This window comes from Pelodiscus sinensis, chromosome 8, assembly GCF_049634645.1.
Source record: "Pelodiscus sinensis isolate JC-2024 chromosome 8, ASM4963464v1, whole genome shotgun sequence".
Classification (NCBI taxonomy): domain Eukaryota; kingdom Metazoa; phylum Chordata; order Testudines; family Trionychidae; genus Pelodiscus; species Pelodiscus sinensis.
The window spans coordinates 45,969,851-45,993,807 of record NC_134718.1 but is presented as its reverse complement, the minus strand read 5'-3'; the positions used below and the strand labels follow the sequence as shown (position 1 = coordinate 45,993,807).

General features: G+C 41.0%; 1 protein-coding gene across 4 annotated transcripts in view; it reads left to right on the top strand.

Annotated features, from left to right (window-relative positions):
- INPP5A (inositol polyphosphate-5-phosphatase A) overlaps nt 1-23,957 on the top strand; it is a 424,043-nt gene that overhangs the window by 208,534 nt on the left and 191,552 nt on the right. The gene's annotated exons all lie outside the window — the stretch shown is intronic.

Genomic DNA, 23,957 nt, shown 5'->3' with positions numbered 1-23,957 from the left:
TCAAACTTTTGATTTAGGTATTTGTCCACCTAGGTCAAAGTTAGAGCCTACTGAAGTGTTGGAATCATTTGAACTTTAAGACTGCATTCATCACAATTTCTAGACTGATATAAATTTTTCCCATTAAGTCAATAAGCCTGGTTACATCAGACAGCAGTAGTGTCTAGCAATAAGATTAATGACTATCATAAAAGTGATGTAAATAGACAACGTGCTAGATTTACGTGGACAATTTTTGTCTTCTCTATATTTTAATAAAATTTAGGCTATTATTTCGGACATTATATGTGTTTTCTTCATTACTTTACTTTTTACCAGAACAATCTTTTGAAATCTGGAAACTTCTAACTCAAAATATCAGATCATCCAGAAATTTTTTCCACTTAATCTGTGATCTAATAGGAAAACTTCTTAAAATATCTTTCCCTTCTTTTACAAAAGTAGATCCTGTGATTCTATTATTTTTCCTTCATCCATTGTTATTTTCTGTGGGTCAAATTATACCCCAAATAGGTTTATTTCCATTCAGGAAAATGGAAATTATCTGAATTTGTGTTGAGAGTTTCTATCAAATTATTGGTTCCAGGGTAGGGACACAACATATCCCAATGCAGAGCAGAAACAGATTTCCTGAGGTACAGTAGCATGCTGGACCAGCCCAATGCTTTTTAACTGTTTTCTAGACATTCCTGTAATCTGTGGTGGCTTTATTAGGCATGCTGCATTATTCAGGACTGTTAAATATCATGGTGAGGGATCCATTGTAAATTAATTCTGGTGAGAATCACCAGAGGGTTGGAAGACAATTTTGGGTTGACAACTTTGGCTCTAGTTTTCACTGCACTATGATTGAGGGCTTCTGAGCAGATTCCATGTAGACAGGATCATACTATGGAGTTAACAGCTTTTTTCTGCACCTTACCCTCAACAGGTTCCATTATGGCTTGCTCTCTATCACTCACTCAAATGGAGGAAACATAAAGCTCAATATGTGCTTTGCTGCAGAGTCAACTACATAACATGCCCTATGGCTTTATACATCTCTTGAAACACATCTATTGGCAGCTTCTGCCTGGCATTCATTTTATGCTGAAAAATTATGGATAGATATATGATAGTGCCAAAGAGAGAGACTGCAAACAAGGTGACATTTTGATAAGCCTCGATATTACTTGATCATTGTCAGTGAAGCATAATTTATGGATTGGCTATGAAAGAGAACTTCTTTTAGTTTTCCAGAAAGGAGTGTCATACCTTTTGATTGCAGAAAAAGGAGCAAGTAAAAAAAAGTTTCAGATGGAGATTGGACATAGACATTCACAACTTCATCCTATGTAAATGTAGGGAAATAGACTGTAAGAGAAACAGTCTCTGAGTACTTCTGGATGGTTTTGTTTGTCTAGCAAAGTTAACATGCATTCCTCCAGAATGATGATATTTGAAATAATGTGGATATTTTTGAAAGTTCCTTGAGGTCTTGGACAACCAAGCTGATGATGCATTCTATGGCAGCCACATCCATTACATAATTTTTAAATGAAGTTGTCTCCAGACTTCTTGGGTTCTTCATAGCATAGACACAGCTGTTGACTCTTTGGAGAAGTCAGTTTATCCAATGGAAGGGGTGATTCTGACAAGAAGCAGGAATCCTATTTCAAGGTAGCTTGTGAGATAGTCACAAATATCATTCTGGACATTAATCTATGGTCTTCGATTCTAATGCATTGACCATTAGACTCCGGATTCAGGTGCTGTAAGTGATCACAATAGATGGAGAAGGCTGAAAACAACTTCTGCTTGGGTTCTGATTTCTTGTATGATGCTATCCCTACATTTGTAAATAACCTCATGGGAAAGATTGGTTATGGCCAGGGCAACAATAATTCCTTATCAAGCCAAGGATCATCACTGTTATTTCTTGTAATGGCAAGAAGTGTTTCTAGATTAAATTATAACTCTTCAGGTCCTACATTTTCACAAGAAATCCTTGCTAGACTGCAAGAAGTCTTCATTTTTCTCCTTCTAAGTTCCCCAAAATGTGTCCACTCAGTTATGAGAGAGGTGTAAAGTGAGGCAGACGATACGCTATCTTTTGTATATCAAATCTGTCCCAGAAAGTCTGAACTTTGTAAATTTAGAAATTAAGTAAAGATTAGGTTTTAAGTACCATTTTAAAAATTAACAAAAAATGCAGTGGCAATATTCATTATAACTGAAACTTATAAGCACTAGTTACATGGTAGACATTGTCAGTTATATACGTCAGTTCTTCAGTGTAACTGTTGCAAAACACTCCAATCAAAAATGAATTTTTTAAATTTCAGAATTGAAAAATTCCATTTAATCTGTTTTTGTAATTTTTTTATTATATGACTTAAGAAACCAATAAAAACTAGTAATAGAAAAAAGAGAGAAAAAATGGAAACTAAGCAAAATTTGTAATCAAAATTAGATTTTTTTTAGATCAAATATTTTTTGTGGAAATGACTTTGAGAAAGTGGGGGGGGGGTTTGTTTATTTGTTTAATTTCTACTCTCAAACTTGAAAATTTGAGCTAATGACAGCAGTATTTGGATATATGATGGAAAACCTTTGACAAAACTATAGCTAATCATAGTCTACCTGTATGGAAAATAAGAACTTTGACAAAATACCCTTGATGAAAACCTGAGTTAACTGAGTTACCTGGGCGTACTAATGACTATGCTGTTCTTTATGAGTAAAGTTGAGATTTAAATAATAAATTCTCACACAATCTCTGTATTATAGGTCATTTAAGGTTGTTCACACAAAGCCATATATCCATCAAAATGATTGTTGTTTCTTCTTTGAATAGTTCCCCTATGGGAGCTCTACTTCAGGTGCATGTGTGACCAAAATGGCTTTGATCGGAAATTTTCATTAGCAGCGTTCCTTTAGCCCATGCATGCCCCACTGGCCTCAAAGTCAGGTTTAAAAGTATTTACAGGAGCAGCCACTCTGCCATCCTCCACGGGGCTGCCTACTGGCAGAATTACCCAGGACCCATTTAGTCAAGTCTCATTTTGACGTTCCTCCCTGACAACCATTGGAAGAGTCCCAGAGGCACTGATTGGCCCACGGCCCTGCTTAAGCCAGCAACATAAACAAGAAGCTATCGGAACAAGGAGGATCCATCCTACTCTGGACTGTGTACTGTGTGAATCTTGTTTCACCAGCTTCACTTCCCAGCATCCTGACCTGGTTTGGTTCTGGACCTCTGATTTGTGATTCTGAACTTTAGTGGTCTCTTTCTTCTGACATCCTGGTATTCTGACCTGGCCTGACTCTGGTTACCAACATGTAGTTCTGATCTGCAGTTAATCTCTGGCTATCATGACCCATTTGATTGCTGACTGTGGATTTGAGCTCTAACCACAAGGTCTAGCTGCCTACCACCTGGCACTGACAGTGCTGCTGATATCCTCGTTACCTGCATTGGGGCTTTATTAAGCTGTGCACGCATCCTAGTTCCTTCTCAGTTGCTGCTGCCTGAGACAGAGCTGAAAGTGTCTGCATTGTGTATACCTATGCTTTCTGCTGATTTTGTTCTTACTCATTTATTTAGTTAGGGTTTCTTGTTAGTAATAGTCGTTGGTTTCTCGTTAGGGAAATATTGCTTTGTTTCCTGCTGAGAAGATCTATCTCCTGTGAGGATCAGTACTGGTTCACTAAAGTTTAAACATTGCCTAATGTGAAAAGAGGTCAGTAATGGACACTGCTGCCTAAGACAGTGTCTCATTCCTCAGAAGTATAGTTTCTGTTTAGTCCAGAGTATGGAAAAATGGCACTCCTTTGTACTATTTTGGAGCCAGTTCCAGAGAACTTCCCTGCATGTAAGTCTCCAGGAGTGTGGTATAACACTCCTTGAAACTGGGGGGAGCCTCAGAGACCTCTCTAAAGAACTTAACTGGAGGAGTTCTAATTCCCCTCTTAAGGAACTCACCTGAAAAAGGCCTCACAATTTAATTACAAGAATCCTGGGCAGGCAGAAAGTCACAGTTGAGTTTCACAGCAAGCACCTGTCTTGGCAGCACCAAGATTCTTGTCAGCACTTTCCTCCTCACTTGGATGAAGCAGCTGTTTTTTGCATTTCTCCTGATGTCTGATTCTCAACGTTAAGCAAATTCAGGCAATTGAAGACCGAGTTATATCCTAATAGTTCCAATGTTGTTGAGGTAGATGTGGTTTACTTAACCTGTTTCCCCTAGCTCAGTCTCCAGTGATAAATCTTCCAGTCAGTGGCCGCATCTCAGTCTGAGCATTTTCCACTTCAAGTCATGGCCCCTCGATGGTTGATGGGGTTAGAGTCAGTCTGGTCAACAGAATTACAACAAATATTACTAAGTAGCATGAAAGTTTCCATCAGAAATACTTACCTTCAAAAGCAGAAAAATACTTGTTCACTAAGGTGAATTCCAGAAATCTGCCTCTGAATGTGCCTTGTTTCTGTTTATTCTGGGACACCTGCTGTGACTAAAGGAAACAGGATTATCACTTAGCTCTCTGAAGATTCATTTGGCTTCTGTAACTGCATTTCATATCACTATTGACCAAGTCTTTCTTTTGTTCATTTTATAGCTATAAGATCGAGATAATTTCTTTTCACTGGTGAAAGTCCCCACCCCAGTGAGACCTTAATTTGGTTCTTAAAAGCCTCATGAAATCTCCTTTTTAATCAATGACAATCTGTTCCTTACTGAAAATGTCGATGCAACCACCCTCTTTAGTGGTTAGTACCTCAAGCCCCCATAGAGCTGGAAAGATTGGGGTCTTAATGGCAAACCTCCGTTCGCAGTGTTCTGCAAGCACAAAATTTCTTGATGACCCCTGTTTCTTCTTGAATTGTCTTCTGAGTATCCTGAGCATCAGATTAATTACCTACCAATTTTCTTTCCAAAATAGCATAATTCAAAACTGGAGGCTGCCTTCCATATTCTAGGTGTCAGAAGGATGTTAACTTTCTATCTAGATAAGATTAAATCACTTAGTAAATCTCCTGGGTTAGTTTGTTTGTTTATTTATTTATTTGCTTCTTTTGCATACAGATCTAAAGGTTCTGCTCCTTCTACCCAAAAGCTATTGAAATGGGGTTTGGCATGTAATGTCTGGTCATTATAGGGCTACCAGCAATCCAGTTCCTGCTGGCCTTTACATTTGGTGTGGTAGTTGGTAATCTCCCTCCTTTCGTGGATACAGCTGGGGAGTCATCTGACGTGAAGCACCTGTAGGGACGCTATTCGAAGAAGAAAAAGGGGTTACTCACCCTATGCAGTAACTGTAGCTCTTAGAAATGTGTGTTCCTAAGGGTGTTCCAGTATCCACCATACTTATGCTCTTGCTTTAGAATTTCCTTCTGAAATTTGGCAATACAAAAGGAACTCAGGGCGGTTCACCCATGCAGACTGATGTAGACTCAGTGTAGTGCCCAAGGATATCAGCAACACATAAGTGGCTGAATGGACCTTGATAATGAACATTTCTGACCCAAAGGTTCATGGCACGCACAAATACCCAAAGTAGAGCACCTATAGGGACACACATCTTGAAGAACTCTAGTTACTGCACAGGGTAAATAACCTCTCTTTTCCAGAAATGAAGAGAAAAACAGTGACGAGGTGTTTGATCTAATGTGGAGTTGACGGTGGGAACTGGAAGACTCATTCTTTACTGTGTCTGAGTTAAGCTTGTGGTACCTTGCCTATATTTCTCAAGGTAGGGAAAGGCAAAGCAGGTACTGTTAGATGTCTTAACTTTTAATATCCTTGCTTCTGAGATATTATTAGGTAAATTATATGTTGACTATCACTAATGCAACAAGGTTTTTGTGTGTCCAAGATTTGTTTCTTTCTGTCTGGATGATGGACTAGTTCACAAGGCTTTCATGGATGTGAAATACTTGTTATATTTCATAGTCAGGTTAATAAATATGATGCTCAGATAAAACTACAAAAATTGATTTTAGTCATTCGGAGAGCAATTTATCTTTATTCATGCCAGTGAAGTATCTGCCACAGGTTTTTAGAACCATTTTCTTTTGTAGCATCACTATTCAGAAACTGTTGTGGTAATAGAATAATAGTTTAAGGTTTTAATGGCTCATGGATTAATCTTTCACCTATTGGTATCTTGGTTTGAATCCAGAAGCCATGATCAGAGAAAGATAATTCTAGTTACACGGTTTGAAAAGATAGCATACAAAATAAAAGGAAAGGGCACATGATGGATTATGATCAGAACTCATTAGACTAAAGCCTACATCACACCTTAAATTATGGAATAATTCATAATATTTGATCTTGGTAAAGAGATTTTAAAAAAACAATTATGCATCAAAACTAAAACCTTTTAACACCAAGGAAAATAATTGGAAAAGCAGATGGAAAAGATGCAGTCAGACTAGATTTTAAAAAGCAGAAATGAGTCTATAATCCTTCTTCTCAGTCTTTCATGATATTTTCAGTTATAATTTTTTCCTTCTCCATCTTTGAATTTTAATCTCTACATTAAATATTATGGTGTCTACTCAAGTAAGAAATATAGCTAGTCTATAGTTAGTAGCTGCTTTGTTTCCTCATTTTGCTCCCCACCCCATAAAATCTTTTAATCCCCTGCTAGCTGTGCAATATGGTTTCCATAAGGTGAGAGGAATCCTCAACTAAGCTTCTGTGCTGATGGTTCCCATACAGTAACTGTCTACCAGAATAAATTCATGTGCAGTTTCATGCACACTTATTCTGTGGGCTATCCTCTCTTTTTGCCATATATTACTTTGAAGGACACTGACTATAAATGTAATTTATATAAAAACTTCATGCATAAGTGTGGCATAAATATGTGATTAGTGTGTTGGTTAATCATCCCACATATGCTTGAAAAAAAATTGTTATGCAAAATTATAACTGGGACAGTGAAATTTGTCTGTTTATTGTATATAGTAAAATCAATGCCAGTTACAGGTTGAACCTTTCTAGTCCGGCTCTCTGTGGTCCGGCAACATCCGTGGTCCAGCATGATTTTAGTTAGCCAACTGTCCACTTACCATAGATGTAGCCACATTTCCTACAGTCCCATAAAGTTTGTTTACAGCCACCAGGCTTTGTTCTCAATAGTCTATGCTGTAATTTAGCTTTTATTTACCCCCTAAGTGTCTTCTAACAGCCCAGTAAGCAGTGGAAGTGTCAGTAATGTGCTGCTAGACAATATTGATCTCCTGTAGTCAAGACTAGACTGGTGTGGAACCCAGAGATTTTGTCAAACCACAGGAGATCAGTAGAGGTTCAGTCTGTACTACTTAAAGTTTTTATTTTTGTATCAGTGGTAATTACATTTTCTAAGGGTTATTTGTATACATCCGTGGTGTCCAACAAGTTCTGAAGCAACAGACACCATAGTGAACTAGCAACACTCAGCCAAATAGGGATAGTGGCTAGCATGTTGGACACCATGGGTATACATTATAGTGAGCAGTTTGTCTATTCATTATAAAGCATTTCCATTTTGTTCCAAATCCATTCTATAGAAACTAAACTGCAAAATGGCTAAGAATATATTTTAAGTCAGTAGTTCCCAACCTTTTTTATACTGTGGACCAGCAAACCTATTCACAGACTTTTGAGGGACCGGCATAATTTTATTTGCATGTCTGCATATTTATTTGCATATCGAGCCCCATGCCCTAGAGCCCCACCGCACTCTACTATCCCCCAGCACCAGCCCCTGACTCCAGAGTCCCCTGCATGCAACCCCTCCCCCCCAGTGCCAGCCTCTTGGTCTGAGCCTCTCAGTGCCAGCCCTCCATCCCAAATGCCTCAGTGCCATTCCCCCAACCCAGTACCAGCCTCCTGCTTCCACAGTCCCACTGCACCCAACCCTCCCAAAGCCTCCTACAGTGACAGCTTCAAGTCCCCAGTATTAGCCCTGTCTCCAGAGCTCCCCAGTGTCAGGTCCACAGCCCAGTTGCCCTAATACTCCCCGCTTCTTAGAGCCCACCACCCTCAGGGTATGTCTACACTACCACCCTAGTTCGAACTAGGGTGGTAATGTAGGTAACCGGAGTTGCAAATGAAGCCCGGGATTTGAATTTCCCGGGCTTCATTTGCATATTGCCAGGCGCCGCCATTTTTAAATGTCCGCTAGTGCGGACTCCGAGGAACGAGGAGTAACAGTAGTTCAGAATAGGAAGCCTAATCCGAACTACCTAGCGGACATTTAAAAATGGCGGCGCCTGGCAATATGCAAATGAAGCCTGGGAAATTCAAATCCCAGGCTTCATTTGCAACTCCAGTTGCCTACATTACCACCCTAGTTCGAACTAGGGTGGTAGTGTAGACATACCCTCAGAGCCCCCTACCCCCAGCATGAGCCCTGTCCCCGGAATCCCAGTGGCTGCCCCACCCCCTCACCTAGCCCTGCGCTTCCTCCCAGCTGCCAGCTGAGCACTGCTGCCCGGGTCACAGCTGCTCTAAGACTGCTGTGCCAGGCTCCATGTGGTCCTCCCGCCACGCAGCAAACTGCTTTTCTACATCCAGCGCTGGTTGGCTGAGAAGCAGGGCAGGACACACCTCTCACAACAGCCATGGCAGGAGGGGAGGTGCTGGGCACTGTACCCCAGCCCCGGTGCCCAGAGCCGCCATGATCCGGCAGTTAGGAACCGCTGTTTTAATCCATAATGTTTAATGGATACCACAAGAAAGTTGATAATAGTGAGGGATTATTAACATCTTTCACGACATGAAAGATCTTAAACGTAAGTGCCTAATTCAACAGAACATTACTATTAATATTTTAACATTATAGTACACACTGCACTGAGATAAAATTGGTATCCACATCTGCAAAAACGATCTGTGGATATCCACATCCACATTCAAAGATGCACTCACCCATGGGTTTGCTGGGCTCTCCTTATGTTTAGCCCTTGTTTCAGGACACTCTTATAATTCTACCAATAACATGGTACTGAAGATGTGTTTCTCTGCTTCAAATAATTAAAAACAAGAAAAATATTTTGTAAATGTCACCAAATTTTTGCTCTGAAAGCCAGTGGAGCACTACTGGGTAACAGTGCTATTTACTTGTATAATGCAGTACTTCTAGAGTGCTTTCTATCGAGCACTCAGAAGAAGCATATTCTGTTGCACTCCTGTACAAAATGAAGAGTCTGTGATCTGCTTATGCTGCTGTTGTGTTAGCAGAAGTGAGGGACGTGACCCTACCACTACTTTGAAATGTGCAGTACAGCCAACAGTAGTGGGGCCTCCCTTATGCTCAGGAAGATCAAGCAATTGTACTAGGAATAAAAGTAGGCAGCTATTACACCACACTATTGTAATTTTAAAAATCAATTAAAGCTTTTCAGTAACAGTGTGCATTCAGGAACAATCTTAATGAATGACAGTAGTTTATAAACAGTTTATGTTAAGCGATTGGTTGTCTCTTAAAAATGAATTTTCCTTAAATTAATTTATATATATATATATAATGCACAGTATATGATTTCCACTAAAATTGAGATTGAAAAGGTTCTGAAAGATCAAATAAAATACTAAGATGTTTTAATTATGATGCAAATTTCTCACATGATTTAATTAACATGAAATTTCATTGATTCAATATTTAGATACAAAGAGTATAACTTAATAAAGTTATTTTCATAATTAAAAGCATCTCTGTGATTACCAAACTAAATACTTTTCAATAGTGGTGGCATTCACTGAGTTTCAATTTACAAAATTTATATTAGTGAAAATATTTTTAGCATGTAAATATAGTCTTCTTTGGAGTGAGACAACAAAGGATAATGCACATAAAATGATAACCATTTTTTTAAATCCATTTGGCCAAAAAATTAAATTTTTACCTTCTAATTTTACCTTTTGATCGTATATTAGAAAATCACTTTGCCTTGCCTACTACTACAATACAAAATTTCAGAATGTAACTTCACAAGAAAGGCAACACAGCCTCTACATATCCTCCATAAATACACAACTGGGAAATGATTTAGGCTATTTCTATTCCAGATATATACTGTATTTTTTTCATCTTGTAGTTAGACTTTCTGGTTTAGGTAAAAACTATAAAAGTTCCACTGAATAAAAATTGTAATACAATAGATTTTTATAAAACATACTCTGAAAATATTTTACATCTGCTATTTTTACAGTTTTGAAAATTGTTTGTAGAAGGAGCTGGCCCTAGAGGTCAGACAGTGAACACTAGTTTCTAAGAGTGAGTGATTTATCTGATTTATTTTTTAAAAAAGTATTATTGTAAATGCTGATAAAAATTGGCTTATACTCTTATGAAAGGAACCATAATTTTAATGTCATCTGAAACAGGCAGGCAAAGTAAGCAATCCTCTGGCATGCTTTTTATTTCTCTCTGTAAGGCACTGGCGGGGGGGAGATAGAAAAGTAGCTTCTAGTTGACCCCATGCAGTACCTGCTCAGCAAGAAGATGGCATCTTTTACTCTATTCTACTTCTGTCCGTTGACCATGTGTAAAGTTGCAATGATATTGCCTGGATGTCAGAAGCTGCTCTTAGAGATATCATATTATTTGGAACTATTGATCACTGAATCAGAATTTTGGACTGTAAGATTTTTAGGAAGATCTATCAGCTCTCCACATAGCTAAGCCAACGCTAAGAGTTTGGTTAAAGTTGTTACTTTTAGCTTCTTTAGCATCTTAGCTGATCTTAGTGCAGGATTTCTTAAACTGTGTTATGCAGCACACTGGTGGGTTGCGAGGCAGTCAGAGGTGTGCCGCGGAGATCAACAGAATTCAAAATGGCCAATCTTAGAGGGGCAGGCCACTTTTTTCTCAATAACTTTCCCCCCAACTCTTTGTTCTTTGGTTTTTTTTTTTTGTTTGTTTGTTTTTTTGGCTTAACAAAAAAATCCTCGGTGTTCCTCGTAAAAAAAAAAAAACCCCTACACTGCCTTTCCGTTATGTTAAAATTCTTGAATCCTCTGCTTACCCCCTTTATAACCAAGAAGACCCTGATAATTTGCAGATATATCTGCAGGGCCTGATGTCCTTCCAAGATGACGTTTCTTTCCCTCAAAACTGTCTCTTTTTTTTAAAGGCTGCCTTGTTACACTGCAGTTAATCTTTGTTATGGTAATTTAAAAATTTAACAAGTTTATTAATCCTGCAGAATTTATTATAGTCAAACATGAGATATTATTAAGTTGCTATTGTACAAAGCATTTAGCCTCACTGTTGGAATGACTTGTCCTCTACATTGGCAGACACAGAAACATTCATTTTGTTTCCTAATTAGAAGAGTTGCAATCAGGAGCTATGACAGAGTTCAGCTTCTCAATGTACAGCATGCCAGGTTCCATAGTGCAGGCTTTATAAAATTCTCTTTAATTCAGGAACAGAATATCATTAACTTTGTAAGTGGATGAATACAATGGACAAGCAATTTAATTAACTTCTAACATTGGATGTTGGACGGGAGACAAAATGAAATTATGCACATATTTCTCATTCAGGCAGTCAACCTTGAAAGGGGCTTGATTGTGGTGGGTCAGACAGGGGGACAGCTTTGTCCAATTATTTCTTGTTTAGCCCTAGAATATGAAATTTGAAATTTGGTACTTTGTAAATCAATCATCTCTTATTTTGAGGCAGTTACAAACGTTCTTGGAGATACAAAACAACCTCCAGTGACTGTGACATGCTAAATAGAGTCTTTTACCACATGAAACCCTTCCTATTCTGGGCTGACCTGGATAATACAAAATGAAATGGGCAATAATACCATCTTGTCAAATTGAATTTGCCATCCCTGAGTATATTATTCCAGAGATCTATGCAATAGTAAATTGATGTAAAGCCAAGTGTTGTTTAAATTATAATTGTCTAAAGCCAAGTGCACATAAGAGTGGTTTAACCTTAAGTTTCCCACAAAATAAAAGTTGATAGTGATTTTAACTAGTAAATTTATCCAGTATTGCTTGGGTCCTTAACTCAATTAATTTTGTTTGAAGTAAAAGGAAAATTTGTACGAGGGGTGCTTGCTCTTTCCCTTCCTGTGTCCCTGTCAAAGAGCAATCACAAAGTGCACACCTCATTCCTGCATTCCTCAGCAAGAGTGAGGAATGCAGCAAACTGTAGACTTTCCCCTCACTCCCTGAACAAGAGGAATAGCCAGCAATAGCCCTTATGAATCTGGGGCGTCCTCCCTGCCTGCCCTCTCTCCCCTCTCCTCTCCCCATGTCCTCTCTTAAGGATCTCTGAGGAGTGGGAGACTCTGTGCTGGGGCAGCCACTTGCCTGGTGATTGTGTCTCTTTTCAGTATGGTTTTCTGAGAAGCAATCCCATTTTCCTGGCACAACCAAACCCTTATGTTGCTTTAAGTTATAAGAGGATGCTGTATATCAAATTTGGTGGTCCTAACTCTTGCTATTTAGGAGTTCTTTTTATGCATCCCCATATTAATCGGGAATGGGAGAGAAGCTTCCCCTACACAACCAAACCCCTACCTTGCCTTAAGTTATGATAAAAGGAAGCTGTATACCAAATTTTATGATCCTAGCTCTTACTATTTTAGGGAGAGTTCTTGAACAGACAGAAAACAGAGTAACTCTCAAATATATAGTAGAATAAATAAATCTTCTTTTTGCCCCCCTCTGCCCAGAAGTGGTTCAGAAGTTCTCATTTGGTCAAACTCACCTGTATTGTAATGCTACCCAAGTTACATTCCTTGAAAGTAGGAATAAAAGATCCTCTGGAAAAGGGTTTATTTTCTGGAGAATCACGTTTAGACTGGCGCTTTTCCCCAAGCCGGAAAAAAGCGGCAGCCATGTAAATGCAAATGCCGTGGGGGATATTTAAATCCCCCGCGGATTTGCAATTCCAACTGGTCTAATCGGCATTCCTTTTCCGGAAAGGGATGCCAATGTAGACACAGCCATAGTGAAGTGACAATATATTTACATACACAAACATCAGCAGCAAAGTAATTTCTACGAGAGGCAAAGCTACTAGGATTGCCAGATGGTTTCAACAAAAATAACAGACACACTTGACGTTACATCACAATCTACATTACATCTTATTTAGAAAATACCAGACATTTATATTTTCTCATTTATATTTTCTCAATTTGTTTCCTGAACAGAAAGCTCTAATACTGGACTGTCCCGTTCAAAACCGGACACCTGGCAACCCTAACTGCTATTCAGACCACTGTGACCTTTGATTACATTTGTAAAATATTTGAAAATAGGGGAAAAACAAGTGCTTCAACTGCACTTCTCTTCGGAAAAGTGATTATAAAAATGGCATTGTGTGCTTCCATGTGTATTGTATTCTGCAATGTCAAACTTTGATTCTTTCAGACTCATGTGTCATCACTAGGGATTGTAGTTTGTTGTAATTAAAAGGCACCCCAAAAATTATTCAATTAAAACACATAATTATCTATAGCTTTCCACAGTTGAAATGAAATACTGAACTTTAGTTTCACTAGTCACAATATGTAAAGGTAACAGTTCAACACAATGTTTTATTATTATAGCTGCAATTTTAAAGCAAATTCAAAATCTAGCAGCACTGTCAGTCATAATAGAATAATAAATTAAAATGACTGGAATAATAATGTTTATATCTTAGATACACCGGACAGACAATTCCATGTCTGTATTGTCAGATTGTTTTTGAATGCACAACAATTCTGGAATTGATCAGTCACATTGCATTGTTTCTTTACTGTTGTTGGTGTCGCTGCTGTTTCAGCCCCGTATTTTCATGTCTTTTCATTCAGTTTATGGTGCTTTCCATGTGTTCTGCAGTTTTGTCTGTCTTTGAATGGAATCTGCATTCAATGCAGAACACATTACCATCAATGTGAAATTTGTCCTTTCCAAACTAAGTGACAAGGTTTTTAGGGGTGATTTTTTAAAGTCTGTGGCATCTTTTCATAACTTTAATTGCTCACGTCTGGAGGTTAAAGTGAAATTTGAGTTATATACCAAAACATAACCTCCTATACATCATTGAGTAACTTCTCTACACAAGAAACAGTTTATTGGAGTAGGTTTAGTTATGAAAATTTAAAGCGCATTCAAAAATCAACCACAAGAGGGGGAGGTTGCACACATTGAATACGTGACACTGCTACTTGCAGTAACATTTATTTAATAGTCAGTATGTTTTTATTTTTTCACAAAATGTACAAAATGTAAAAACTAAGATTCTCTGTGCAAATGCTAATTCTGCAGTTTCCATTAGGAAACAGATTTCTGGTATCCCTGGTCATACTGGTATCAGTATGATAAGTTCTGTTTTGTTACACCTGCTCAAGGTATTCATAAAATATTTAGCCCTTTGTTTTTCAAGGACCAATGACTGTTTGCTATTTTTTTGGGCTCACTGTGAAGTTTTATACTACCAAATAGCTTTTAAAATAGCACTTTCTTTCTCAATAGCTCTGTTCTCTCTGTCTATTTAGTGTCATATATCTTGCATTTACTGACAAAAGTACATTTGTTCCTTTTTTTCTTCCTGCACTGAAGAGCCAACACAACCACAGGGAAAAGAGCTTGATTTTGTTCTGGCTCATATATCATCAGAATTATTAAATAAGGGCCAAATTCTATGCTGACTTGCACCCTTCTCGGTCAGCAGCATTAAGAGATTGCTGGGCTGTAATTTAATTCCAAATTTAACTTTAAGTTCTATTGCAAATTCTGCCTTAGTTACACTTTGTTACTCCATTTCAATCTTCCTGTGTGATTGTACAGTACCATGCACAGTGTGGCCGCTTATCCTGATTGGTGCCTTTTGTTCTTACTGTAATATAACTATTAAATAATAATAGAGATAAAGTGACTTGTTCAAGATTCCACTGTAAGTCTAGCTAATGAGCTGACAATAGAATCCAAGAATCCTGCTCTGATTTCCTTCTTGTTACGTATTCACATTTTCCCTTGCTTAGCTATTGCCTATTCTGTTTTATTGTGTGGTTTGCTCTATTCTGTAAGTAATACCTATTTAAGGAGAAGAATTCATGTGATTTTACTGAATTGATTCAAGATTTAAATGTTAGTTCTTTTGTAAATGTTCTTAGTGTCAAAAGACATATCTGATATTATTTTCCATTGCAACAGCTAATGGATAGATTATTCATTTGCATATCAAATATTTTAATGCACAGCTATAATTTAATAATCAATTTTTTCAGTTCTTTTTAAATAACTGAATTATAAAATGCTTTGAAAATGGAAGGTGAGTTTGCATTTTCTGCTTTGATATAGCAAAGAAAGTATATGTGGAAGGCATTAGAAATATGTCAGGTTAACACTAGAGCACACATTTTCTTCATTACTTGTCTCTAAATCATCAAAATTAATATGATTTAAGTGCTTTTGCAAATTTACCCACTGACGGTCACAATCAGTGGAACAACTTGAGATGAATCCCCTCAAAGAAAGGGGGATGTTGGCAAATCACTCTTTGTAATGAATCCTGGACTAGGCTTCTAAGTCCAGTCAAACAGTAGTGGGACTTAGACTCCTAAGTAATTTATGTATGTTTGGCATGTTGAGTGAGGAAGTCTGTCCAATAGGCAAGATGTTTAGAGATTTATAGGCCTGTCTCTATCTCAGAGTCCAATAGGCAGCCAGTGCAGATCTTCTTAAACGTGGCATCATGTGGTCTTGGTTGGATGCCCAACGTGGTGAAATCACCCAAAGTTTGCCAGAACTTTTATAGACCTCAACAGAGATTCCAAGCTGGCCTAGTTAAACTGTTGCTGGATAATTGCTATTTTACTCAGGAAAGTTACTTTATTTGTTTTATTGTTTACAAGTATATACAGAAATAAAAAAGCATGTGTGAAAACCAATTGCCCATTGTTTGAACAAAGAATTAGAGATTTTGGAAATGCATATCACTGGACAGCCATTTGTAACAATGCATCTAATGCTTGCCAGCTTAATGCAGTGAATGAGCTTTTATATTCAAAGTTATTTGATCCCATAATATATAATTTGTGGAGCCACAAGGGAATTTTGCTGGGTCACCTTAATCAAATATCATGAGAGAGGACCTTCAGTATTCACAGGTGGAATATTCCATTTCAGGTATTGAACTACACAGAAAATGTTAAACGGGATATAAATGTATATAACAAATTGTCATGCTTTTTGGCCATAGGTTGTGCAGGTTGCATGACTAGCATTTCACTGCTCAATTTTAAGAGAACTATCCACAGTGACTCCAAGATCTCTTTGTTGAGTGATAACTGCTAGTTTACAGAGACGTTTAAATGCATGTAATTTGATAACCATGTAACCGCTGAAAATGTCAGTGGTTACACACAGTGCAGCAGCTGGTGTCGTGTGTGCCAGGAGCCAGTTCCTCATGCGTACCAGCCCCTGCTGCCACCCACGCTGCTGTTTCTGATACAAGCAGCAGGCCTCCTCCCTCTCTCCCTGATACAGAGGCAGCAGCGCAGGGCAGTAGGTGTCTTCCTGGGAGCCATATGTCATCGTTTGGATAACCAATGAGCTCATGCTTATCAGTTACCCATTTAAATGGCTACATTGTTACATCAATGCCAGGTTAGACCCCATAATTATATATGTATAGTTGGGATTATGTTTTCCAATGTGTATTGCTTTGCATTTATTTGAATTGAATTTCATCTGCCATTGTGTTGTCCAGAATCCAGTTTTGTGGGCTCTCTTTGTAGCCCTTTGTGGTCTGCTTTGGCCTTTATGAATCTATTGAATAGTGCTGGTCCCAGTGCAGACCTCTGGGGGACACCACTATTTACCTCTTTCCATTCTAACTCTTTATTCCTACCCTTTGTTTCCTATTTAACCGGCATGCATAGAAGCATGTACGTTGCCTTTTCAGTCCCCCAGGAGGGATAATAGCTGGCGAAGAGCTCCTTGCCTCTCCACGCAAGGGAGAAAGGAATGAGATGGTGAGCCCTGATGTCCAAGTCATGGAGGAAGGCTGGATGATTATAACCAGCAGAGATACCTGGAAAGTAATGAATTTTGTTGTGTTTTGCATTCTATTTGTCTGGAGACATAACCCTGCCACAGAGAGAAAATCAGTTAATGGAAGCACGAGAGTAGATATAAACATTTGGAAGACATGCCCTTAAAGTTGCCATGGACATTTGAACAGCCTGCTCTCTTCTCTGTAAATACAGGGCACTATGCCTCCCCCCTCCTCCTTCCCCCCTCAGCAAGAAAGCTTCAGACAAGAGACGCTTGCTGTGGGGTGGAAGAGGGGAGTTATGTGAGAAGAACATGGTCTATGGTGGCATATCATTTCCACTGGCTTTACTGTTAGATATTGGGATTTATAGAGAGTATATCCACTGGTTCTACTCTTGGCATGATTTAAAAATACATCCTAAATGCAGCAGAACAGTTTATAAGAACGCATCAATAGTGAGCCTGGCAACTTCAAATCCCTCTCCCTATGAAGGTTTCTGAATGTTAAACCATTACAGGCAGTCCCCGAGTTACGCGGATCCGACTTATGTCGGATCCGCAGTTACGAACGGGGTTTGCTGCCCGTCTCCCTGGTCTGCTGGAGACCAGCAGACCAGGGAGACGGGAAGCAAAGCCTCTGAGGAAGCCTGCAGCGGGACAGCCGCGGCGCGTTTGGGCTGTCCGCTGCCCGCGTGCTCCGCGGCTTTGCTCTACGTCTCCCCAGACCAGGGAGATGGGGAGCAAAGCCGGGGAGCACGCAGGCAGCGGACAGCCCAGACGCGCCACGGCTGTCCCGCTGCCAGTGTCCTCAGAGGCTTTGCTCCCCGTCTCCCTGGTCTGCTGGAGACCAGCAGACCAGGGAGACGGGGAGCAAAGCCGGGGAGCACGCGGGCAGTGGACAGCCCAGACGCGCTGCGGCTGTCCCGCTGCCGGCGTGCTCCGTGGCTTTGCTCCCCGTCTCCCTGGTCTGCTGGTCTCCAGTAGACCAGCAGACCAGGGAGATGCGGAGCAAAGCCGCAGAGGACCCAGGCGGCGGGACCGCAGTGCGTCCCGGTCCCCCGCCCGCATCTCCCTGGTCTGCTGGGGGGGGGGGCGCGCAGTTAGTAAGCCCCCCCCCCCCCCCCCCCCCAGCAGTCCAGGCTTTTTTCCGGATGCCTGTGGTAGAGCAGCTGGGGCGCTGCCGGTTGGTCCCGCAGCGCAGCTCTGGGCGCTACTGGACCAACCCGTCAGCACCCCAGCTGCTCTGCCCCAGGCGTCCTGATTCAGCCGCTGCTGGTCAGTTTCAGCCAAGGAGCGGCGCTACTGGAGCAACCCAGCAGCACCCCAGCTGCTCTGCCCCAGGCGTCCCCAAGTCAGCCGCTGCTGAAACTGACCAGCGCTGACTACAGGAAGCCCGAGGCAGAGTTGCTCTGCCCCGGGCTTCCTGGAATCAGCCACTGATCAGTTTCAGCAGCAGCTGACTTGGGGACGCCTGGGGTTCTTAAGTTGAATCTGTATGTAAGTCGGAACTGGCGTCCAGATTCAGCCGCTGTTGAAACTGATCAGAGGCTGATTCCATGAAGCCTGGGGCAGAGCAACTGTGCCTCGGGCTTTCTGTAGTCAGCTGCTGGTCAGTTTCAGCAGCGGCTGAATCTGGACGCCAGTTCTGACTTACATACAGATTCAACTCAAGAACAAACCTACAGTCCCTATCTTGTACGTAACCCGGGGACTGCCTGTATTGAAGTTCTCACCCCCATCTTCACTTGTCAGGCAGAAACAGAGCACTTTGTAACATGCCCTCAAGGTCATCTGATTGGAGTAATTTCAGACCAAGGCTTGCAGGGAGCAAATCCCAATGCTGTAGGGTGCTCATAGAGAACACCTGGTCAGGAGCCAGCTCGAGCTTTAAAGTCAAACCCAATACATTAAATTTCACCCAGAAACGGATTGGGGAATACTGGTTCAGTATGCATTGGCAGTGTCAGGATTGTTCTCCACTCTGGCACTCCGAATGCAGAAGGTTGGGGCCTGCAAATACTTTGTCTCAAGGCTCTGCTTACAACTTCCCCTTCTCTCAGTTCCACCCCCCCCCCCCCCCCCTCAGTCACAGATGCACTGGCTCTGAGAAGTAAACAAAAGCTGCCACCATCAAGTGATTTAACTCTGAAAAACAGAAAGGAACACTTGAATTGCTTCCCCAGGGGTACCCCCAAGCTCTTTTGCCCCATAAAGGCTTAAAAAGAGAAAAACAAGCTGCAGTCTCTGGTAGCTGATCGCTCATCATCTGCAGGCAGACACACACATACAGAGCCCCTGTTCCTTTCCAGGACACAAGAATCAAATCATTACCTTAAAAAGTGATTTTTATTAACAAAACAAAAGATATACTTGATAAGGCATACTTGATTGCTAAGTTTTACAGAGCAACTAAGTAAAACAAATTAAAACACAGAAAATCTCTGGGAACAACTCTTAGATAGTGAATGGAGGAGGGGAGGCATGGATTCAAACAGCAGTTCAAACCAAATCACAAAAATAAAGAAAAATACCCCGATCGCGACTAAATACACACATGATCCCTTCCTGGTTCAGTCCACTTCCATCCCTCGAATTCCTTGGGCATGGTAATCCTGCCTGGGTTTAAATCATTCTGTGTCTTTCAACTCCTGGCTTAACTTCCCCACCCAAAGAAAGCAGGCAAGGTATCATCTTATGCAATTCAGATTTCAGTATTGTATCCCCATTGGTGGTTCTGGCCCCCTATCAACATCCTTGCTAGCTACCTGAGTTTAACCCCTTAGTCACTAGGTGCTAGCCAGCACTCCCCCTATCCATCACAGGCAGTGAGTACAAGAGGCAGGTGAAGGCAATGCATTTCCAAACTGCCAGCCTGGCACGGCTCACACTCTGCCTTCAGCCCTTGTTCTCTTATAGTGCATCTCCCACAGATTCTTGGGGTATGTCTACACTACAAGGCGCTACACTAGCTCTCCGTTCGAATTTAATTCAAACTAACGGAGCGCTTAGTTCGAACTAGGAAAACCTCATTTTACGAGGACTAAGCCTAGTTCAAACTAGCTAGTTCGAATTAAGGGGTGTGTAGCCCCTTAATTCGAACTAGTGGGAGGCTAGCCCTCCCCAGCTTGCCCTGGTGGCCACTCTGGCCAACACCAGGGAAACTCTATGCCCCCCTCCCGGCCCCGGACCTCTTAAAGGGGCACGGGCTGGCTACGGTGCCCGTGCCAGGTGCAAGTCTGCCAGCACCCAGCCAGCAAAACCTGCACCTGTCACGGATCGAGCCAGCCACCCGATGCCCCCCAGCCCTCCCCCTCTTCCCGGGACCAGGCTGGTGGCTCCCGGGAGCTTGCCCGGGACCGCAAGAGGCGGGCACCCGCCTGGGCTAGTGCAGACATCGTGGACCTCGTCCACAATCTCCGCACTAGGAACAGGAAAGTGGCCGTCTAGGGCAGGAGAGCTGCCACCTGGGTCAGACCAAAGGTCCATCTAGCCCAGTAGCCTGTCTGCCGACAGCGGCCAACCCTAGGGACCCTGGAGGGGATGGACCGAAGACAGTGACCAAGCCATTTGTCTCGTGCCATCCCTCTCCAGCCTTCCACAAACCTTGGCCAGGGACACCACATCTACCCCCTGGCTAATACCACTCCATGGACCCACCGTCCATGACTTGATCTCACTTCCGTTTAAACTCTGTTCTAGTTGTAGCCTTCACAGCCTCCTGCAGCAAGGAGTTCCACAGGTTGACTCTTTGCTTTGTGAAGAGCAACTTTCTGTTACTAGTTTGAAGCCTGCTACCCATTCCTTTCCTTTGGTGTCCTCTAGTCCTTCTTTATGGGAACTAATGAAGAACTTTTCTGTATGTACCCTCTCCACCCCACTCATGCTTTTAGAGACCTCTATCCTGTCCCCCCTCCGTCTCCTCTTTTCTAAGCTGAAAAGTCCCAGTCTCTTTAGCCTCTCTTCATATGGGACCTATTCCCAACCCCTGATCATTTTAGTTGCCCTCCCCTGTCCCAGCCTCTCTCTTCCCCTCTCCCACCTCCTTTTCCCAGTCTCCCCCAGTTTTGTTCAATAAAGACAGATTCCATTTTGGAAGACACGTTATCTTTATTTTGTACATCAAGAAGAGGGGCTAGGGAAGGGTAAGTGGAAGGAGGTGAGGGAGGAATGGGGCACGAGCCCCTGATGGGGAGGACTTGACTGGCACTGCGGGCTTCTGGGGGTGGAAGCTCTCCTGGAGCCCCCCAATTGCCCCCACGCCCCAGATGGCAGCCTGCATCAAGTGCTTTGCAAGCGGGGCACCCTTGAGAACTGTCTGTCTGGGATGGGGGTCGGGACCCTTTAAGCACTGCCCTCCGCTAGCCTGAGAAAGCATCTCCATGCTCTAAGTTCTCCTTTGATGCCCTGCCGGCACTGCTTCCGGCCATCCTTAAGCCTGGTTCAGGGTCCACTCAATGTGGACATGCTAGTTCGAATTAGCAAAACGCTAATTCGAACTAGTTTTTTAGTCTGGATCTGTTAGTTCGAATTAGCTTAGTTCGAATTAACTAATTCGAACTAAGTTAGTTCGAATTAACTAATTAGTTCGAATTAGCGCTGTAGTGTAGACATACCCCTGGAGTTGTCTGGGTTTCAGCCCTGCCATAGCTGGGAAGACTGGGGTCACATACTACCTATGTTATAGGGTCAGGAGGACTGACCACCACATACCCTATAGGGCTAGGGAGGCTGTGTGCCCTCTGTGGCTAGAAGCCAGCCCTCCTCATGCTCTGGAGAAGTCGGATTGTGCAACATCATCCCCTGCAGTGTTTTTGCTGGGGCCATGTACTCTCCCCTTGTGCTCCCAGGGCCTGGGAACCCCGGGACCACCATCAGCTCTTCCTCATGCTTCCAGGATGGTAGAAGACTGGAGGAGGAGTGGCCTGCCCCTTACAGAGTGTGGGGAGGTGGGACAATTACATTATGCCTGCTCCAGTCCTCATTTCACCCACCACCCCTGTCAATATACTTGAAGTAAAATACTCCACTTACCAAGTGAATCATCACATCATGTTCTGCTTTCAGTTTCTGGCTGGCTTATCGTCTCACCTCTTTTTCACCAGCTTTCCACAACCATCTGGTTAGCTGGTCCTCACCCTGTGAACTTAATTGAAAAATTGTTCCTAGAAAAAATGTCTTAATTATCTCTGGTTTAGGGAGTGTTCTGTGTTTATATAGCACTTAGCTCAACAGGGCCCTTGTCCATGATTATGGCTTCTATATATTGACCTTACCATTGAATACTGCTAGAAGCCATGATAGCGTAGGCTGGCCTTTGACAGATACTAGGCACATATTAAGACGTGCCATTCTTTTATATTTCATGGTTGAAAAAATGAAATCCTGAGTCTAAATTTTATCATAAATTACACACAAATATAAATTTACCCATGTCAACCCAGTCCCATTTAAATCAGTGGAGCTACTCACATGCATAAAGTTAAACATGCATGTAGCTCTTGATAAGATGGGGCTTTGATTGACATAATTTGATGGGGAATGTTCCACATTATGAATACTGTTATACTGTTATGTATGAAAAAATATAGGTGTAAAAACTATATAATTTTGAGTAAGTTTGTCTAATTTGAAGCTATAAATATGAAAAGTAGATTACCAAGGTAGCATCATAATCAATGCTAAATTAGCAGAATCCTCCTCCTTCTTTATCTAGATTGTCCACAATGGAGAGTCTGACGTATTTTCATTATATAATGTGATGGTTTTTAAATCTTTGAGTTAGACTGCAAATGTTCAAGGCCATTCAATCATATTTGTACACTTCCTTAAAAGTGTAATTATTCAACTACTGATTAATTAAAGTTTATATCTGGGTTATATGGCTATTAAATAACTACTGTATTGTTAGAAATTGTTTGGTCTATTTAAGTTCCAAATGTCTACATGACAGAGAGACAAGGCTTCATGCAAAAAAAAGCACAATAGCAGTTTAATTATATGTACTTTGGCTGATAAGTCTAATTCAGGAAATGATAAATTGCTGAACACCTAATTTGTTTGCAAATAAAAAGTGACAGATTATTTTTTAATGAGTTGATCTGTGTACCCAGTCAGTTTTATCCACCTTGAATGAGTAATAGACATTGAGTGTTAATTTAGACATACTGGATCAAGTGGACTATGAACACAGTTGACAAATATATACTTTTATACTGCTCATTATTTGTAGTTACTTCGTCTTTTTCTATTTAAATATAGTAGAACCAGCCTGTTTTTACATCACTACTTTTGTTCATTGCTTGGCAAGTGAAAATTATATCCAAATTACTTTGTGGGAGTCAACTGAACTAATTTGGAATAGATGTTTCCATGTGGTTTCAACTGTTGTGCAATTAAGAGTAAACATTATATGGGTTTTTTTTTTCTTACTAGGAGTTTGGAATTGCTTTCATTTTCATTATTTTCATATATATACTACTATGGTAAAAGAAGAACTGCTCAGTGAAAGTGAAGTATCCATATGGCTGCTGCTGGCCAATATGTTACAGATGCACATTACTGTAAAAGTGGAATTGCATATATTCACTGACCTAGAGGTTATTCATTTATTGGACCACAATTTGGCAATAGAAATAGATTTTCACTGTAACAGGGTTCCATTGTGCCCTCTCAGAGCAACCCCTGATTTTTATTCCATACAAAAAAGATAGCTGTGTTGCTTACACCCTTAATATAGTTTTCATTATCAGTAAAAATAAATAAATGTATTGCTTACAGAATCTCGTAAGGAAAGTGAGAGAGCCAAGATCTGAATTTGTTTTAAAAGCAGGTTCCTGTCTAATAATTTTCCATCTGAGGCACCTTCAACTTCATTGTTACACAAATGAAGGCAGACATAGTATCCCCTTTGCTATCTCATAAGAGTGTGTTTATGTAAAATTATTGTCTTCCTGTCTAGAGTTATTG